This window comes from Lontra canadensis, unplaced genomic scaffold, assembly GCF_010015895.1.
Source record: "Lontra canadensis isolate GAN:19392208 unplaced genomic scaffold, GSC_riverotter_1.0 scaffold3, whole genome shotgun sequence".
In the NCBI taxonomy this organism is placed as follows: Eukaryota; Metazoa; Chordata; class Mammalia; order Carnivora; family Mustelidae; genus Lontra; species Lontra canadensis.
This window is the reverse complement of record NW_022630997.1, coordinates 24,123,812-24,145,702: the sequence shown is the minus strand read 5'-3', so window position 1 is coordinate 24,145,702 and position 21,891 is coordinate 24,123,812.

Here is a 21,891-nt window from a genome sequence, read left to right as displayed (position 1 = left end):
TGTTATCCCTTTATTTTTTCCTATAGTTCACAATTGCCTTTTTTCCCATTTGCTTAACCCTGTATGTGCTTAATAAAAATTTTACCCAGTCCACAATAGTCAAACTAAGGAAAGAACCCAGATGTCCATCAACAGATGAATGGATAAAGAAGATGTGGTACACACACACACACACACACACACACACACACACACAGAGGAATATTATGCAGCCATCAAAAAACATGAAATCTTGCTTTGCAAAGAGATGGATGGGACTAGAGGGTATTATGCTAAGTGAAATAAGTCAATCAGAGAAAGACGATTATCATATTATCTCACTGATATGTGGAATTTAAGAAACAAGGCAGAGATTATAGGGAAAGAGAAAAAATGAAACAAGATGAAGGAGACAAACCATAAGAAATTCTTAATCATTGGAAAAAAACTGAGGGTTGCCAGAGGGGAGGGGAGGTGGAAGGATGGGCTAACTGGGTGATGGACATTGGGGAGGATATGTGTTGCAATGACTGGGTATCATATAGGACTCATGAATCAGACCCACACCCCTAAAATAAATATGTTATATGTTAATTAATTGAATTTAAGTTTAAAAAGAGGGGAATTTTTACCAAATTCTATACTACTTGTCACATGCCTATCAGTAAAATTTTCCATTCTTTCAAATATATTATTTTCATTTTTTTCCCCTAGATACTTTTCTGCTGGAGACTTTGTCTTTCTGCTCCAAACTGGAAGACTTGTCATCTTCGCTTGCCACAGTTGAAATCCTGGGATTTCACTCTCCGTATTGGTAGAGCTACCTCACTTTGTGCCCAGCGGAGGGGGCAATGAAATTTAGTTCATCCTTGGCTTACCAAAGAGTTGCGTCCTGGCAGTTGCAACTGGCTAGAGGGAACTCTTCCTGTAATTCATCCTTACAGAAGGGGAGCTGTTTTACAGTTCATACAAAAGCACCATTGAGGCAGCCCTGGTATTAGATTCCTGTTTCCTTGATCTGTTGATATTCTCTTTTCATTATTATATATATATTTTAAGTGGAGTACATCAGGTACAAAGAAAGTTTTTTGAGACTTTGTAGGTTTTTAAACATCTTTACTCTGCTCTTACACTTCACTGAATGAATTCTGGCTCAGTCTTCAGCTCAGGTCATGATCCTAGGTCCTAGAATTGAGTGCCGTGTGGGGCTCCTTGCTCAATGGAGAGCCTGCTTCCCCCCCTCCTTGTGCTCTCTCTCTTTCCCTTACAAATAAATAAATGAGATCTTCAAAAAAATAAAGATGAAAGGGGCACCTGGGTGGCTCAGTGGGTTAAGCCGCTGCCTTCGGCTCAGGTCATGATCTCAGGGTTCTGGGATGCAGGGAGCCTGCTTCCTCCTCTCTCTCTCTCTGCCTGCCTCTGTCTACTGTGATCTCTCTGTCAAATAAATAAATAAAAAATCTTTAAAAATAAATAAATAAAAAAAATAAAGATGAGTGAACGCCTAGGAGGCTCAGTGGGTTAAGCCTCTGCCTTCAGCTCAGGTCATGATCTCAGGGTCCTCGGATCGAGCCCCACATGGGGCTCTCTGTTTGGCAGGGAGCCTGCTTCCTCCTCTCTCTACCTACTTGCGATCTCTCTCTGTCAAATAAATAAATAAAATCCTTTTTAAAAAATAAAATAAATTTAAAAATAAAGATGAAGAACAAAAGACGTCTCCTCCCCAAACCTTGTAAATCACTCCAACAAAATAAAACAAAAACAATGAAGAACAAAAACGCAAATCGCATCTTTGAAGAAATTGTAAATCCGACTACTCCATAAGAGAACAGAAAGCTGATAATGGGGTGGTAACTGAATTAACAGGGTAAAGGAAAGTTAAAAATATAAGCACCTGAAGAAGGGAAAACTAATGAGAGAGACTCTAGACAACACCACATAAGACAAGGATGAAAAAAAAGTTAATTTGAGTCTTTACAAAAACCATTTACACCAGCACAACTTCAAGCAGTAAGGCAAGTCTCCCTCTGTTCGTTCTTTCTTTTCTTCTTCTTGTTGTTGTTATTTTTAAGATTTTATTTATTTGTCAGAGGAGAGACAGCACACAAGCAAGGGGAACAGCAGGCAGAGGGAGAAGCAGGCTCCCCGCTGAGCAGGGAGCCAATGCAGGACTCCATCTCAGGACCTTGAAATCACGACCTGAGCCCAAGGCAGATGCTCAAACGACCAAGCCACCCAGCTGTACCTATTTTATTTTAATTCCAGTTAACATACAGAGTTGCATTAGTTTCAGATGTACAATAAAGTAATTCAAGACTTCCATACATTTTGTTCTGATTGTTGTATTTTGGAGTCTGGGCCCCAGAAAGGATTCCAGTTGAAGAAATGTCCAATCCCTGAAGTCGGAACACAGTTCATCTCAGCTTTAGGGTGATTTTTAGCAAATGAAATATCACCTTCATTTGAGTAACAGTAATACATGGGAATAAAGAATTGTGCTGTAGAGGGAAATGCAATTAGGATTCTCAAAGCAAGATGCCATGGATTTCTTACCAAGTCTTACCAAGGCAAAATACTTTTTGAAAACATATATATTTATTGTGGTTTTCACCTTATAAAATTAATATATTCCCCTTGTAAAAACGTTAACATTACAGAAATATGTAATAGAAAATAAAAATCATCCCACTCTCCAGCCCCCAGAAATGACAATTAATAGTTTGGGGTACATTCTCCCAGAGTGGTTGTTTTTTCTATAGAGTAAAAAAATTTTTTTAATTGTTTTCTTAATTTCCTAAATATTATGTGCTTGCTGTGAAAAAAAATTCAATGTATATAGAAGCATATCAAAATTCTAAGCAAAAATGTTCACCCTTCCACATCCTAATTCATAAAGTTAATTTGATATGTACCTTAATTTCCAGACCTTTTTCTACATCTATACAAAGACATCTATATATTTTGGGTCTTTTGAAAACATAATGAGCTTATTCTGTAACATATTTTTTTTCCACCAACAATACATCTTAGATCTCTTTCTATGCCTGCTCATGTAGGTTTCTCTTGGCTGTTTAATAGTTGCACAGTGTTCTATGGTACTGGATACATCCAGTCCTATTGACTCAATCCATTTCGGTTGTTTCCTTTTCACACATTTGTGCAAGCACATCTGGAGTCCAGCATACTTGTTGTCTAGACTAGTATGCACTCTGGAGCCTAAACTGTCTGGGTTGAAAATACCAGTTCCAACTCCGCCATTTTGTAATCTTGGTCAAGTTGCCAAATTTTTTCGTGCTTCAATTTCCCCAGCTGTAAAATGGGAATCCTAACAGATCTTTGTTCATAGGGTGTATTGTAAGAATTAAAGGACACAGATTCTATAAACTTAAGTTTAGCTCATTACTTGGCACACCTAACATTCATTAAACATTAGCTCTTAATTTTTATTATCAATAAATTCATAAATAGCCCCTATTATGATTATCATTACTTTTCAAGAAAGCAAAAACAGGGTAAATTGAGAAAGTAGCAATTAGTTAAGAAAATTCTTTCATTACCACCTGGAGACAGGTCAGTTAATCGATGTACATTTTCATATGTGAAGCATTCTACATTAAACAGTTTACATGAGAAAATCCAAACAATTTGTATTTTATTTTATTCTATTTTTTATATTTTTATTATTTTTTAAAGATTTCATTTACTTATTTGACAGATCACAAGTAGGCAGAGAGTCAGTCAGAGAGAGAGAGGAGGAAGCAGGCTCCCCGCTGAGCAGAGAGCCCAGGACCCTGGGTTCATGACCTGAGCCGAAGGCAGAGGCTTCAACCCACTGAGCCACCCAGGTCCCTGCAAACAATTTGTATTTTAAATAAGAGTGAACAGGCCTTCTGAGGCCCAAAAGGAGAAAGATTAGCTGGTAATTAGAAAAATCAATCCCTTAGCTGAAAGTTTTAATAGCATCCTTTGTTCTTTTATCCTAATGTGTTACCTGGCCCTAAGCAGAGCCTAGAGGGACGACTGAGCCATGAAGGCTCCTGGCAGAGCCCCCACTTAGAACCTCATAGAGACTAGCAGCACCTCAGGGCAGGGCCTGCATCTAGGTCATTTTAATATTATGAATATCTTCTCTCTAGGGATTTATAGCTTGGGAAACTATAAGGAAGCTAATAGCTTGGGGAATTTTACAGATTAGAAACTGAGGCTCAGAGACTGTATCATATAGGATTTCTGGTTCACATCCTTCAGAATCCAAGGCTGGCTGACTGAAAGGAAGGGGATTTTTAGGCCAGGATATTGGGAGCTCACAGTGTGAGAGAGGTGACAGGACAGCCCAGAGTAGAAGCAGACAGGATCCTGCCATTAACAAGGGACAGAGGCAGGAACCAAGTCTAAGAGCAGGAAGGTCTGGCCTGGGCTCTCCCAAACTTTTCAACACTCAGCTCAGATCTTAATTCCAGAATCTGGAACCGTCTGACTACCACATGCTTGAGAATGGATACTTAGGCCAGCAGCTTCAGCATCACTCGGGAGCTTGTTACAAATGCAGAATCTCAGTCCCCACCCTGGATTTCCTGTATCAGGATCTGTATTTCAACAGACTGCCCATATCTGTGCGTGCCACAATCTGGGAAGCACTGGGCAGAGCCCCTAAAGAACATCTCATCTCTGATCAATTTCCCCATGGGGAAGAGGTGATTTCTCAATAGGAAACTTGGGGTGCTGCTCACAGAAGGATGAGGAATGGTCTCTAATAGATCCATAAAAGTCACCCCTGGAATTCCAGCACCTACTGGTCTCCACACATTGACTCCTCCTATCTATCCTCAGGACGTGTGGACGGAAATTTCCTGGTGGCAGTAGGGCAGGATTTTTTACCCTAGCTTGGCTTTCTTGGGGGCTTCCAACATCTGAGGGATCTGAGAGAGACCTCTGCGCTAACACCCTTGATCTCTTTAAACTGATGAATGTTCAAACCTTTGTCCCACTCTTACACAACTTTTTGGACAAAGATGGATTGTTAAACCGGCAGCTGCATTCTCATTTTCTCAGTGGTGCCTCTTTCACAAGGGGAAGGAAACAGATTTATTGCTGTATTAAGGGAATGATAAAGATTAAAGTTTTGTAAGGCCTTGAACCCAGGTGCCAAAGGACAAAGCAAGCACTGGGCTTTGCCAGCACAAAGGCTCTGAACAGTAAAAGCAAGATCTGAATGGCAAAGAAGACCTGTTTCATATCCCTTCATCCGGTGTTGCCTTAATAAGGGGCTTTTACAGGGGAGGCCCTCTTTGGAGATTCTCTCCCCCTCCTGGAGCCCTGCCCCTCTTTTCCCCAGGCCTCTCCTGCTTGAAGCAAGCAGGCGCACCAAGGTCTGTCAGGAACAGGGCTGTGGACCGCTATCCTTGGTCCTGAACCAACATTATGAATTGCAGCAGTAATTCACAACCTGGCTGCAAATTTGAGTCAATGGAAGCTTGATAAAGTACTGATGGCAAAGCCCCATCCCCAGATGTTCTGACTCAGTAGGTCTCTGCATCAAACAAAACAAAACAAGCAAGAGCACAGGTGAATATGATAGTTGTCCCATGGATTACAGTTTCAAAACCTCTCCTAGAGTAGGCTTATTGTTTCTAAGCCTTTGCAGTGGGCATCTGTTGCTTTTTTCCTGTTAGCTTCATTCCCGCATCTTCTGAAAATGTACCCTGGTTCTTATTCTCAGGTTTCAGCAAGGCTGGCTCAGCTCTAGGGCATCTAACTCATCTCAACGTCCTGACCACATTTACTGACTGTAAGATGACCCAGTGTGAACCAAGGATGGAGTTGGGAGATGTGAGGCGAGGTCCTTCATTTTAATAGGGCCAACACAGAGGCAGGTAGAGGTGAGAGTTAGAGGGAAGCCAGATTCAAATGACCTTGTTTGAGCCTCTGAATCAAATGGCTTTGAAGTCAGAAATTCCCCTGGACTTTTCGGATAGGCAAACCAATACATTCCCTTTGTTGCCTAAACCAGTTTGGGTTGGATTTCTGTTATGTATACCCAAATCTGACTACCTTTCTTGGGACTCTGGGGACTCTTATGCCTCCCCTCCTAAGAATTCTCTTCTATAGATTCTGAACCCAGCAGGAGAAGAGGCAGTGTAGAGGAGAAGAAATGGGGCCCGCATGAGAACAAGGAAAAGAAGCTGAGGGTTTGTCAGGGAGGAATGGCTTTAATTTGGACACTGTTTTCAAATAATCAGCTAATAAGAATGAAACCTCAACCCACCATAGCCTAAAGATCACTTGACAAAAGAAGAGTTAAAAGTATGGATGGGTACAGGGGACCAGCCAGGACCAATATTGATACACTACTAGCAGAAATGTCCTGGGTTCCTAGGTTGAATGTCACCAAAGTGTTAAGAGATTTCCTTGGTTTTATTGTCTCTCTGAAAAAGTTACTTTTACTCTGTCCCTGATATTTTAAAATCTACGCTACATGGTTTCCATGGCTGATTTCACTGCAGCTTTTTGTGTGACATTTACAATATTTGTCCTCTCTGAGAAGCTGGGGCAATGCGAACTCCTCCATCAGCGCACTCAGCTCCATTTGCTACCTCCTATGGCACTGCAAGTAGTGAATTTATATGATATTTACACTCCCAGGAGTATTAGATCCATAACAAAAAAATACTGAAAGATCAAAAGGACTTCAGGACTGGAGGTAATAACCCCCAGTGGTATAATTCCAGAGCATCATTTCTCCAAGTAGGAGGTCCATATGCGAGTAGGGAAGCATGACAAAAAAAATGCCTGTACTCTTTCCATGTGGTCTTGAGAGTATCCCTGTCTGGCTAGGGTAGGAAAAAAGTTCTAATTAGTGGATGTTGAAGTGGGTTAATGTTTACATTACGGGAGAAGGGAGAATTGCCTGGCAGAGGTAGTGGGACAGAGGTAATTAGATAAGGAGCAAGGGCCCAGATGAGAAACCTCTAGGGAGATCAGAAAAGCCAGGGTAAGACATAAAAACAAAAAAGAGGTATTTTTAGGCATGCAAGATCAGATTGCAGGACAAGCAGATCTAGGCACCTGGGGACAATCATTAAAAATGGCTTGAAAGCCAGTGAGTCTAAGAAGGAAAGTGTTAAGGCAAAGTTATGGTGCTTGAATGACTGTCAAGAGATGTGCAATTTTTAACAAATTCTGAGGATCAGATACCTCAGAGCTATATGCAAAGCCCAGGAAAATTATCTGTCCCTTTTTGGACAAATGTTGCTTCTCTAATATGGTGCAAAGTCATTAGATAATGAACATCTTTATTATACTGACCTTTTAAGATGTTGTATCTGTAAGTCTAGAGTAGAGAGGGAGACACAGCAGATTCTGGGGGCTGCTTTTTGTCTGATTCTTGGCTTGAGAAATTGTTATAAGAGAGCTCACCTTTGATTATTTGTTAAACTATACATTGGTGTTATTTGGATTTTTTCATATATTTCAAAATAAAACAGTAAAAACAATATTCAAGTGATAAGGGAAAATAGTCGGAGTCATTGAGACAGATTGAGGATCAGGGAAGAGGAAGCATTCTCCAGGGAGATGTTATTATATGGCCATTAGAAATAGTGTCTGAGGGCGCCTGGGTGGCTCAGTGGGTTAAGCCGCTGCCTTCGGCTCAGGTCATGATCTCAGGGTCCTGGGTTCGAGTCCCGCATCAGGCTCTCGGCTCAGCAGGGAGCCTGCTTCCCCCCTCTCTCTCTGCCTGCCTCTCTGTCTACTTGTGATCTGTCAAATAAATAAATAAAATCTTTAAAAAAAATAGTGTCTGAAAAGTTCTTATATGAGGTAATATTAATGATATGGGGTTAAGTAAGGAGGCTCTGTATATGCAGGTATAATAATATCTATAAAAACATAAAATATGTATATGTACCTGAAAAAGATTGGAAACAGATGTGCTATCACCACACCACTTACAACTAGTCCTTAAATTAAAGAAGGTTCCTTTGGTAGGGTACTGGCTTGTTCTGGCACAATAAGTACAGTGTATTAGTTAAGAGGATGCTTAAATCTTTGGAAATCCCACTTACTAGTTGGGTCCCTTGGACAAACTGCTTAACCTCTATTATATTAGCTGTTATAATAATGCTATTGGGGAAATGGGTTCCAGGCAATATGTATAGGCAGTTTACTTAAAATCTCCCTACCCTGCCACCATGGCTTAGGGAGATCTGATTTATTAGGCCCACTCCAGCCCAACATGGAGGAAGTTTTCAACAATCTGAACCTTTTTCCTTACTTTGTATGAGGCTAGAGAGGATTGTGAAGGGTTCTGATCCTCCTTGGGATCATGGCTTGCTGTTCTCATCTCGTTTGTTTTGTTTTGTTTTGTTTTGTAATGGTGTCGTTTGGTCTTATGGGGGAGTTGGGGGGAGTGAGTTGGGGCTCATGCCATGCCCATTAAGATATACCTCACTGGAGCCTGCCTACCCAGCTCCCTGTCCCACAGGCATCAGGGCTGGTTGGCAAGGAGCAAATTCCATTGACTTTGATCCTACTGAGGGAGACAATCTTCAGCAATACCAGAAATCAAAACATTTCTCTTGGCAGATCACCAGTATAGAAATATTTTGGACCTATCAATTTTTTAAAAGATGTTATTTATTTGAAAGTGAGAGAGAGCATGAGTAGGGGGGGAAAGCAGATGGAGAGGGAGAGGCAGAATCCCCACTGAGCAGAGAGGTGAATGTGGGGCTCGATCCCAAGACCCTGGCATCATGACTGGAGCCAAAAGCAGATGTCTAACTGACTGAGGACCCAGGTGCCCCAGACCTATCAAATCTTTAAAACCATTTTTTTCTCTCTGAACCTTGATAATTAATATGATCCATGGTTGTCTTTTGGAAGTAAAGAATTTAGCAGAGGAAAATTCCCAGAGCATAGACCAAGTGCCTTTCATGTTTCCTCAGTCCATCCTAAGTTAGAGGAACACAATCAGAACTTTAAAAGTATTCTAAAATACCACCTTTGGAAGTTGTCTTGGAGATTTGCTGAGAACAGAGCAGCAGTCTGGGACTTGGGTTCTAGTGCGGTAGCCAACCATCTGTGGAATTCAGGACATACTCAAGGCCTGGCTTTCCACTTTAGAATGGGTTTGTTCTAGTCCACAATCTTCTAGATATAAAGAAATCAAGGTTTATTCAAGTCACACCAGGTCAAATGTGCGTGTGCAGATAGTGAGTAGGAAGGTGGAGACATCACACAGAAGCCAAGCACGGGAAGTGAGGTAAAGCAGGGCTTCGTGGGAACATTTTCTGTCTCTCTTGGGGGCAGTGTGAGCATGTCTCTTGGATGGTTTGTGCTTCTCCCTGCGTTCTTCCATTCTTTTCTCTCAGAGCCCCTCATCTTCCAGTTTGAGTGTCCCACAACTAACTATATTGCTTTCAGTCTCTTAAATTACTCCAGAGCAGAACATTTGATTGTTTTGTGTCCATCAGGGCAAGGATATAATAAGGTATAAAATATTAGCTGGTCTTTGAAATAGCTATTTGAGTAAAGTATCCATCCCTAATCCAGTGGACTGTGTTTGGGGGTAGATGGGTTCAGATCCGGGGTGAGGTTTGGTTGGCACAGACAGTTAATTCTATCTTGTGCTGAAATGATAGAGCCCCCTCTGACAAGGATCATATGACGTAATTGTGAAATTGCTTTAGAAATTGTCAAATGTAGGGGCACCTGGGTGGCTCAGGTGGTTGAGCGCCCACCTCTTGGTTTCGGCTCAGGTCATGATCTCAGGGCTATAAGATCAAGCCTGGCTTGAGGCTCTGCACTCAGTAGGAGTCTCTCCCTCTGCCCCTCCCCCAGCTTGTGCTCGCTTCTTCTCTCACATTCTCTCTATAAAAAATAAATACACCTTTAAAAAATTGTCACGTATACATTTAAGGTGTTTTAATTATTATTCTAAATTATTAGGGGACTGAAAACAGAACAGAGTCAGGAGATGACTTGAAGAAGCTCCCAATGGCCAAATCTAGTATCATTTGAGCAATGAAATTAATAACAAGAGTGGTGGATTATTGCTTACAGTAAAATATAAGTCCTGGTTGATATAGTTGGATAAACTTTAAATTGCAGGAAAAGTAAAAGTTTTTCCATAGACTTCCAGTTAAAAAATGTACAAGGGATGATTGAAACAGAAAATTACCACTTAGCAAATACCATAGTAATAACTGTTATAAGCAAAGATTATCAATGGGTGCTAAAATCTGTGGATAAATGTATGATGGAAACAGGATATTTACATAGTCTTAAAGTATCTTTCTACAAGATACTTATTAATTGCAAATGGGAAAATAGTCACTTTACAGTGGAGAAATCTGGCAGAGACCACTTAATAGCTCAAAGTGAGCATCACTAGTAATGGTTCTGATAGGATTCAATGAGAAGGACACAAAGTGACTTCTGTGGTATTCTTTTTTTAAAAAATGTGTAACCTGAGTGTAACCATAAGGAAACATCAAATAAACTCAAATTGAAAGATAACCCTATAAAACATTGGACAGGGCTTTTGAAAAATGTCAAAGTCATGAAAGACAAAAGAAAGTCTGAGAAATTCTTTAAGACTGGAGAAAATAAGGAGACATGAAAACTAAATGCAATGTATAATCCTGAGTTTGATCCTGGGCCAGAGAAATATAATTCAAGAGATCATCTGAAACACTTAAATAAGGTCAGATTATGAATAGTGTTGTGTCAATACTAATTTCCTGGTTTTGATAATTGTTTTGTGGTTATAGATGATGTTAACATATAGGGGAGCCATAGAAAGGGTATGCAGGAATTTTTGTATTACTTACATTATTTTTTAAGATTTTTTAAATCAATCTCTACACCTAAGGTGGGGCTCGAACTTACACCCTGAGATCAAGAGTTGCACATTCCACTGACTAAGCCAGCTAGACAACCCTACAATTTTATTTTTAAGCCTGAAATTATTTCAAAATTCAAAGATGTTCGAAGTTTTTTAAAAAGTTACTTCTTGTGCAAAAAAAGGGACACATACACTCAATTCTTGAATCTACAGAGAATATGTCTTAAAGAAAATGCAAAAATTGGTAAGCTTGGTTGCCACTAGATTGGGGAACAGGGAACCTGACAGCGTTTGAAGAAAGACTCTTTACAATATACATTCATTTTTTGGGGTATTGTTTGAGATTTTTAAAGTTATTATGTGTGTATTACCATTAAAATATCATTAAACTACCAAAATCAGTTTGTCCTGTGAAATCTGGATTCATTTCACCAAAGCTTAGTTGGGCCAGATATGCCCTTTCCAAGATGCTTCTTACCCACTGTTCCTATCTCTTTAAGCTAAGGACATAAGCTGATGTGATTAGATTTCTTCCCAAACCCATATCCCCATGGAAATTGAGGAGATACAGACAAAGGGCGGGGGGGGGGGAAGCAAAGAAAGAAGCGAAGAATATTTATATGCAATCATTTGAAACTCTTTAGGTCACTTTTCAATTTCTCTTTATGCTCCATGAAGGTTTTTTAAAAAATGCTAAATGGATAACTTAATTCTGCATTAAAGAGCATAAGTTTTACTACTAAAATCAAATAAAAAGCCCCCGCTAGTGTTAGGCATCATCTGGATAGCTAGGACCAATATAAAATGTAAAAGTCTATCCTTTTGTGCTTTAAAATCTTGCTGGTGGAAGCAAAGCCTTTTTGAGAGAAGTTTGACCACGGGTATTAAAAACTTGAAAATGTGCAGAAATGAGATTTCCAGCTAGGACAGTATGAATAAGTACACAAATCTTCCCTCCCAAAACATAAGAATAAAACTGACTGGACAAAATTATCAAAATCAAATCATGCCAAGGCTGTGGAGACCATCCAAAGGCAAACAACAAATTGAGAAATATTTGTTCCTAACCTTGTGTTAAGAATACCCAGGCATCTGCTTCCAGCCCACCACCCAGCTCACAGCTACTTGTTTCAAGCAGGGTGGAGGGCTTGGCTGCAAGTAGGGGTACCCGGGAGTTGCTAGGGAGAAAGGAAAGTCCACGCCTGAGAACATCATCAAGGAGAGCAGCGAGCTCCAGAGAAAATGAATATAATGCAAAGCTCTAGCAGCCTTAGGCTGTGGTCCCAGTGGGGGCAAGCGCTGGATCAGCCAGAAATTTCACAGGTCTTCCTATGGAAATAGTAGGGCAATAAAAGGCCAAATAAGATCTCTGGGTCCCTGTGGTTGGCTGGGAAACTACACGCATGCTCAGGAAAACAAGAGAGGACACTGCGAAATGGAAAAGCCAAGACAGACTTCAGAACTGAGTGCCCGCCCTGTCCCATCCACTGACCTAACAGTGAAGAGTGAAAGTTTTACAAGTTCCAGGATGCCTGGGTGGCTCAGTCGGTTAAGCATCTGCCTTCAGTTCAGGTCATGATCCCAGAGTCCTGGGATCCAGCCCCCTGGGATCGAGCTCCCTGCTTAGCAGGAGTCTGTTTCTCCTTCTCCCTCTGCTGCTCCCCGCCCTGCTTGTTCTCTTTCTCTCTCTCAAATATATATATATACATACACACGTGTATATATATGTGTGTGTATATATATATATATACACACACATATACATACACATATGTAGATAGCTAGATATGTATATACATATATATTTAAAAATTTTTTTTCAACTCTTACGAACTCAAGGTGTTTAAACATAATGTCTGACTGAATCAATGGCTAACGACTAAGTTACATAGACACAGGGGTTCCCTTAGAAAGTCAGGCTAAAATTAAGAATGAAAACACTGAATACATCATCAGTGGCTGTATGCTGTAAGGAAAACAGATTCTGCAGATTAATTCCAAGCAAGTAACTAAAACCAAAACAAAACAAAACACAACAAAGAAATAAACTAAAAGAAGTGCTCAGGAGGGGCACCTGGCTGGCTCCATCAGTGGAGCAAGCGACTCTTTTTTTCCCCCAAGATTTTACTTACTTATTTGGGAGAGAGCAAGAGCGAGAGAGCTCACAGAGGGAGAGGGAGACAGAGGCTTCCTACTGAGCGGGAAGCCTGAGGCAGGGCTCCACCCCAGGACCCTGAGATCATGACCTGAGCAGAAGGCAGACACTTAGCCGACTGGACTGAGCCATCCAGATGCCCCAGCATGTGACTCTTAATCTTGGGGTCATGTGTTCAAACCCCACATTGGGCATGGAGCCTACTTAAAATAAAAAATTTTTAAAAAAGCATTTAAAAGAAGTGCCCAGGGAGAAAAAAAATCAGAATCTCTAAGTGTTATAATATATTAAATATTCTTTAGCTTTTAATGAGAGAGAGAGAGAGACATAGAGAAACAGGAAAATGTACTCCACACTAAGAAAGGAAAAGTTCTCAATAGAAACTCTGAATAAGCCCAAATGTTGATAATAGCAAACAAAGATTTCAAAGCAAGGATTTTAAATATGCTCGAAGTATTAAAGGAGACTATTTAAAGAATTAAAAGAAAATATAAAGACAGTAATTCAGGGAATAGGGACTATCAATCAAAAATATCACCTAGATTAAAACAAAACAAATGGAAATTCTAGAGTTGAAAAGTAAAATAACCAAAATGAAAATTTTGGTTCAATGGATAGGTTCAACAACAGATTTGAGAGGGTAGGAGGAAGAATCCATGAACCAAAAGATGGATCGATAAAAACAATCCAAACTGATGAACAAAGATGGGGGCAGGGAGGATGAAGAAACATGAATGGAGCCTCAAGGACCTGTAGGAAAAACTCCAAACAAACCAACGTATGGGTAATGAGAGTCCCAGCAGGGGTGGAGAGAAAGACATAAAAAAATTTGAAGAAATAATTACCAAAATTATTCCAAATTTTATGAAAAGTTTAACAAACCTCAAAACAAACAAAAAATCCATATCTACACCCATCATAGTCAAATTGCTCAAAGCCAAAACAAAGAGAAAATGTTGAAAGTAACAAAAGAAAAAAGACTACGTACAGAGGAACCACAATACATCATCAGAAACAAGGTCAAAAGGCTGTGAGGTACCATAAAGTACTAAAAAGAAGTCAACAAATTAGAGATTCAGCAAAATTATTCTTTAAAAATGAAAACAAAAGGAAGATATTCCCAAAGAGAGAACATTGGGGAGAATTTGTTGCTGGTAGACCTGCTTTTTAAGAAATACAAAAGGAAGTCCTTCAGGATGACGGGACATCACACGGGTAGTAACTTGAATCCACAAAAGCAAATGAAGAGCACCCAAAATGGTAAATATATGGGCAAATTTAAAAGAGTGCTTTTCTGTTCTCCTCTTAATTTCTTATAAAATGATTACATAATCAAAAAACCATAGAATTATATATTTTGAACATGAAAACTTCATGGGACATAAATTATACCTCAATAAAATTATCCAAGAAATATAAAAATATGTAAAAAATACATAAGTAAGTGGCGCCTGGGTGGCTCAGTGGTTCAAGCCTCTGCCTTCAGCTCAGATCTTGATCTCAGGGTCCTGGGATGGAGCCCCACGGTGTGCTCTCTGCTCAGCAGGGAGCCTGCTTCCCCCTCCCCCTCTGCCTGCCTCTCTGCCTACTTGTGATCTGTCAAATAAATAAATAAAATCTTTAAAAATACATAAATAAAAATAAAAATACTGTATTGTTGGATTTAAAATACAGATTTATATTAAAAATGACAATAGCACAAAGGAGGGAGAGGAAATGGAGCTTTACTGGAATAAAGTTTCTTTCTTTTTTTTTTTTTTTTTTTAAGGTTTATTTATTTATTTGGCAGAGAGAGCATAAGCAGTGGGAGCGGGAGAGGAAGAAGCAGGGTGCCTGCTGAGCAGGGAGCCTGATACAGGGCTCGATCCCAGGACTCCAGGATCATGACCTGAGCAGAAGGCAGATGCTTAACTGATGGAGCCAGCCAGGCATCCCTGGAATAAAGTTTCTATATTTTGCCAGAATTAAGTCAGTATTGATTATAAGTAGATTGTGATACATTAAGATATGTATTGTTGTTGTTGGCATGATTGACATTTTGGGCCAGATAATTTTTCCTTTGTGGTAGGCTGTTCTTTGCATTGTAAGACATTTAGCATCATCCCTGCCTCCTCCTGCTAGTAGCATTCTCCCATTCCCCTCCCCAAGTCGTGACAAATAAAAAGGTCTCTAGATATTTCCAAATGTCCAGGTTGAGAGAGGAAACCACCCCTAGCTGGGAAACCATTGTCCTAGAGCAACTAGATTTTAAAAACTGAAAGGAAAGGGGTGCCTGGGTGGCTCAGTGGGTTAAGCCTCTGCCTTCAGCTCAGGTCATGATCTCAGGGTTCTGGGATCAAGCCCCACAGGGGGCTCTCTGCTCAGCAGGGAGCCTGCCTCCCCCGCTCTCTCTGCCTACTTGTGATCTCTCTCTGTCAAATAAATAAATAAAATCTTTAAAAAAAAAACTGAAAGAAAAAAAAAACAGAAGAATTAAAATGATATGATACACCAAAAATACTTACTACAAAGGTCCAAAAATGAGCAAGACATAATACATACAAAAAACAAATAGTAAAGTGACTGATTATAAATTCAACTCTATTAATAACTACATTAAATATGAATAGGCTAAATATCCCAATTAAAAGGCCAGAATCCTCAGATTGGATTTAAAAAAAAAGATCAATTATGTACTCCATAGAAGAGACACACTGTAGTTTTAAAGACACAAATAATTTGAAACTAAAGGGATAGAAAAAGATATACCATGCAAACAGCATCCAAAAGAAAATTGGAACAGGTGTATTAATGCCAAACAAAAGGAACTTTAAGAAATACTAGAAACAAAGAAAGATATATTATAACAATAAAAGGGTCTCTACATCGAGAAGATAGAATGATTGTAATTGTTTGGGAACCTAATACTAGAGACTCAAAATAGGTGGTGGTGGGGGGAAGCTGACAACTGAAACCAGAACTAGAACAACTAGACAGGATGTCAGGAAGGATACACGCCCATTCCAGCTCCAACTGACAATTATAGAATACTCCACCCACTGACAGCAGAATATACATTCTTTTCAAGCACAGTTAGAACATCCTCTAGGAGAAAAACAACAGTATAAAAAAAAGCAAACCTCAATAAATACAAAAGGATTGAAATCACAGGAATCAGGTTTTTCGACCACAGCAGAACGAAGTCAAAAAGGTAACAATAGAAAATTTAGCCGTTCCACAGATAGTTGGAAATTAAACAATGTGCTTTTAAATAACTCACAAAGGAAACCTTTCTTCAAGGGTCACTGCGGGTGTAACAATTTCCTTGGCCAGTGAGCCATTGAGCCGGGACTCGCACAGAGGTCTCGCCCAGCCCAGACACCAGAGCCCTGAGCACTTCGTTTCCCTAAGGAGGGTCAGGCCTTAACATGCAAGTGAAGATCCCATAACAAGATTCTGTTTCTCCTACTATTCCCAGTAAGACTGGCTTATGAAGGACAAAAAGAAACCCCTGTGAGTGTGCTTGGGAACCTCTGCTTTCCGGAGAAATTCAGGATTGCTTTTTTCCCAAGGAGAAAGCTAGAGATGGCAGAAAAGAATGTAATGTCCTATTTCATGGAATGTTCCAATTCACAAGAAATAATATTATTCCATTAGAGCCTAGCTTTCAAAACGCCCATCAGAGAATGAATTATTGAGCTATGTGTTCAAACCATACTTCAGAAGCACCCATTCATAATACATCACAATATTCTTAGACTGAGAATGTGGGTCATCTGGGCATTTTCCTTGCCCTGCTTTTCTCTGCAGCTTTGCTTGCCCAAGCCAGTGCTCTAAGCGCCAGCACTCCATGTCCTCATTCAGGGCGAGAGGCATAGGCCCCCATTACGCGCACTGACAGAGTCAGGATATGACAATCTTCACCTCTAGCCCCCTTGATTAGAGCCCAGCAAGTTATGCAGCTCGGGAGCGTGGGCTTAGGAGTGAGACGCACTGGGTTTGAGTTCTGGCTGTCGAGCTATGTGCCCCCAGGCAGCGTATCACTTAACCTCTTTGAGCCCGTTTCCTGTTCGTATTCGTATGCAAGAGAGGGATGAAATCTGCCTTCTTGGGCTGCAGTGTTGAGAAGGGGAGGATGTGTGTCAAGTGCTTAGAAGAGGGCTGGTATCCATAAATGATTAGTAAGAGCTGTGCCTCCCGTGGGGCAAAATTGGGAGCAGGGCTTTGATTTCTGGATTCCCAGTGCAGCGGTTGGAGAGCCTTTTTTCCCCCTCCCCCACTCCCCCCCTCCTCCCCTTACCCCCACCCCACCCCCTGCCCAGCACTGTTAATCTCCGCCTTTCCAGTGGCTCAGTCTCCAAATCTTGAAGCCTTTTTCTTTTACTCCCCACAGCTAATCATCAGCAAATCCCTCTGGCTCTCCTCCCCGAATACATCTCTTCCAACCAGAATCCAACCCTGTCTCACCACCCTGCCGGCCCCACCTGGCCCAAGTCAAATCTAAGGCGCCATCACCCTTGGCCTCCTGACCGGCCTCGCTGCTCTGCCCCTGCTCCCTTGCAGACCGGCAACCAGAGGGCGCCTATTAAAATGTGATGTCACTGTCTGCTTGGGCTCAAAGCTCTCAGAAGAAAACAGTTTGACCGTTCTGGAACCTGTGGCCAAAGTGCTGCCCAAGGCCGTGGTGTTCTTTCACCCAGAAGGAAATGGAGAGACTACCAGTCCAGGGAGGAAGCTGGGCTTGAGCCAGAGGCCTAGGTCACCTGCCACTTTCCCTGCGGGAGAGCAGCACTTACTTCCCCCAGGCCTCCAGAGGCCTGACGCTGAACCATAGCACAGACTTAAAGGCCAAGAGGGAGCGACGGACTTACCTTTCTTCCGAAACTTCTGCTCCTCCAACTCTGGTATCCGAGGCAGCAGCTGCCCTTCTGTCCCCAACAAGGAAGAGGAGAGAACGGGAAACCAGCTTCACCAGTCTCCTATGAACCAAAAGGCCAATTTAATCAAAGCCCACAGCGTGCTGTCCTGCCCAAACGACTGGCTTCACCTGTTTCAGGGCCGTTGCTGCTTCTTTTTTTTTTTTTTTTTTAACAGCTCCATTGAGGTACGTTTGACATATAAAAAAGTTGCTCACATTTAATATACAACTTGATGAGTGTGGGCATATGGGGACTCCCACAAAACTGTCACCACAAAGTAATAGACATACCATCACCTTGTGTCCCTTTGTTTTGCTTTTGTGATAAGAACTCTTAACACAGGATCTACCCTCTTAACAAATTTGTTAGTGTGTAACACGGCAAGCTCTATGTCCCAGCTCTGAAACAAATTCACCTTGCAGAAGTGAAACATTATTACTGACTGAACGAAAACTCCTCATTCCGTACCCTGCCCGTCCCAGCCTCTGGTAAGCGCCACCACACTCTTGGACACTCTCGGATTCTATTACTTTGACTACTTTTTAGATACCTCAGTAAGTGGAGTCATTCAGGATTTGTCCTGTGATTGGTGTTTTTTTTTTTTTAAGTAATAGTTTTTATTTTCTTAGGTAGGCTCCATGCCAAATGTGGGCTTGAACTTATGACCCTGAGATTGAGAGTCACGTGCTCTACTGACTGAGCCGGCCAGGTGCCCCAGTGACTGGCTCATTTCACGTAGCATAATGTCCACAGGCTCATCTGTGGACTCTCAAAGTGTTTTCTGTGCTCCCATGTTCATTGCAGCACTATTCACAACAGCCAATGTATGGAGTCCATCTAAATGTCTATCAGTAGAGGAATAAATAAAGAAAATATGGTATATACATACAGTGGACTAGTATTCTCCCTTAAACAGAAATACCATGGGCTTCTTTTTCCTTAAAGATATATTTGAGAGAGAGAGCATGAGCAGCAGGGGAAAGGGAGAGGAAGAGAGAATTCAAAGCAGACATGGTGATCAGCATGGAGCCTGATGCAGGGCTTGATCTCACAGCCCTGAGATCACGACCCGAGCTAAAACCAAGCGTTGGACAGTTAACCAACTGTGAGACCCAAGCACCCCTCATACCATGGGCTTCTGAGAGCAGGCTGCTGTGGAGCAGGAAGGACATGCAGGCTAACAAGTAGGGCACAGAAAGACTGGAACATTCATCTCCTAGGCAGGGCAGGGGGTGGGGTGGGGTGAGGACTGGGTTACTTTTGAGTTGGAGATATGGTACAAAGGAACATGGGGAAGAGGAGTGTTAAGGGCCCAGAGAAGAAATCGGAGCAACTAAGGATTTTAGAAGTTCTCTTTGCTCATCTCTAAAAATTGATGAGCCTTGTAACAAGTTTTCCTCCTAGTTTAGTTATTGCAAAATAAGCAATCACCCCAACTCCGTGGCTTAAAATAGTAAGAGTTTATCACTGCCCACAAGTCTGAGGTCATTTGGGTGGTTCTTTTGTTTGTGATGGGGCTCATTTCTGCAACCGTTATCAGCTGTGAGATCTGCTGATTGTGGCTGTGTTTTCTCCCAACTTTGGGCAGATTTGCAGGCTGGTTTAGGATGGATCACGAGCCTTGCAGGCTGGTTTAGATTGGTTTAGGATGGGCTGCCTCCCATGTGCTCCATTATCCTCTCTGGAAGGAGGTGAGACACACCTGAGAGAGCACATGCGAACTTAACAGCTCTGCAGACACAGGCGTGATATCGACTTACCTGTGACTTCCACCACATTCTATTGGCCAAAGCAACTTGGGAGGCCAAACTCAGAGTCATTATGGAAGGTTGCTACCCAAAATGTGGATACAGAGAGGTGAAACATTGGGGCCATAATCAATCTACCATACCATGCCAGCCCCATCTTGGAGTCTGCTACCTCATTGTCAAAGATGCCCCCCCCAAAAAACAGCAGAATGAGTGATTAAGACATTGGGATGCACCAGACTTGAATTCACATCTACTTGTGTGTTTGTGTTCGGGCAAGTTGCTTAACCACTTTGGCCTTAGGTTCCTCATCAGTGAAATGAGGATAATAATCTCTTTCCCTCAGGGCTATGAATATGAAATGATGTGAACTATGAAAAGACTCTCCCTGGCCCATAACAAGTGCTCAAGGATTGATAGCAGGTGTTAGAATATACAAGACTTACAGCCTGGCTCTGGAGCAGTGGGGGATCCCAGGGAAGCCCTGGGTACCCCCCCCCCCTTCCCTCCAGGCTGTAAGCGAGATGTGGAACATGAGCGGGAGCCTGGGAGAGAGGATAAGAGGGCGGAGCGGGGGGGAGTCTGTGCGGAGCTATCCTCTGTGCCGGGCCTCAGGAGGCCCTTGAAGAAAGTCACGATGGCCCGGCAGCCCCAGCATCTGCGAACCTTTGTCAACCCTGGAGGTGAACACAGCTGACTCTCTCCAGGAACAGGGAGGAAGCCATTCGTTAATTCATCAGGTCAGCTCAACTACTCCAGGAAGATGATTTTTTGTTGTCTTCACCTAACAGTGAAGGGGTTGTGGCCTCTCACTTGACTTGGTTTCTGCACAACTATGTGTGTTTGTGCATGAGAGACAGAGACATAGATTCCCTGAGAAGAAATTCATTTAACAACAAAGCTAAAAGGAACCAGCAGACTATTTGGTTTACCCTCCTCATGTGACCGATGAGCAAACTGAGGCCACTGAGGCCAAATGGCTCGTCCTAGTTCAGTCTGTCCGTGGGCCTGGACTAGAACCTAGGTGTCCTGCTTCCCTTGACACCAACTATGGGTTCAGGTTTCCAGAACCAGCCTCAAGTTGAAGAATTGCTTGAAGGAAACACAGAACTCATTGAAAGCTATTACACTCATAGTTACAGTTTATTTCAGGGAAAGGATACAGATCAAAATTATACAACAGAAGAGACACATAGGGCAGAGTCTGAGGGGTTCCAGGTGTGAAGCTTCCATTGTCCTCAGAATGCATTACCTTCCTGGTATGGCTATCAGTGTGTGGCCATATGCACAGAGTCTGGTCAACCAGGTTAGCTCAGCCACGCTTCAGTGTCTAGACTTTCTATTGGGAGCTTATTACATAAGTATAAGTGACTAATTGCCCATGAGATGTGAGCTCAGATTCCCATCCCACTCCACTCCCAAGAGGTCAGGTTCATTACACCTGGCCTAAGCAGCCTACCATGAATCACTTCAGCATAAACTATCAGGGGTGGGGTACACAGCCTTCCATGAATAACTCTTGGGAAATCCCAAGGGTTTAAAGTTTATCTCCCAGGAACCAGGAACAAAAGCCAGACCTCTTTGGCCAAGGCCAAATTCCTTATACATATCCATCACCTGCCTATGCCCTATAAAGACAGTTACAGTTAATGTAATACCTTTACTGAGAGCATACTGGGTGCCAGACCCTGTACATATACTTTGTCTAATTGCCATAACAATTCCGTGAAGTTGGTATTGGGCCCATTTCACATATAAGAAAATTGAAGTTCATTAAGTTGTCCAGTTTTAGAGCTGGAAAGTTACAGATCTAACCAAGGTGACACAGCATACTCTTTGGGCTATTGAGCCCATGCTGCCAACTTTGTTCATTCGTTCATTCCACATTTATTCAAGCCTACTAGGTGCTAAAGAATTAGCAAAGAAGAAAACAAAAATCCTGCTCTCTTAAAGCTGATGTTCAATTGGGAGAAATAGACAATAAGCAAATAAATATGTAAAATGTATAGTATTTCGGTTGGTGATATTGCCATGGAAATAATTTAAAGCGATGTATATATTTTGGACCTTAATTCAAACATATCAACTAGAATAAGACATTTCTGAGACAACTGAGAAATTTGATTATGGGCTAACATTGTATGATACTATTTTTTGTTGGATTTGATAAATGGTGTGGTGACTGTTCCCCAAAAAAGTACTTATTTATTAAAGATGCAGACTGATGTATTTATGGACAAAATAAGATTGTAAAAATGATGCTAATTA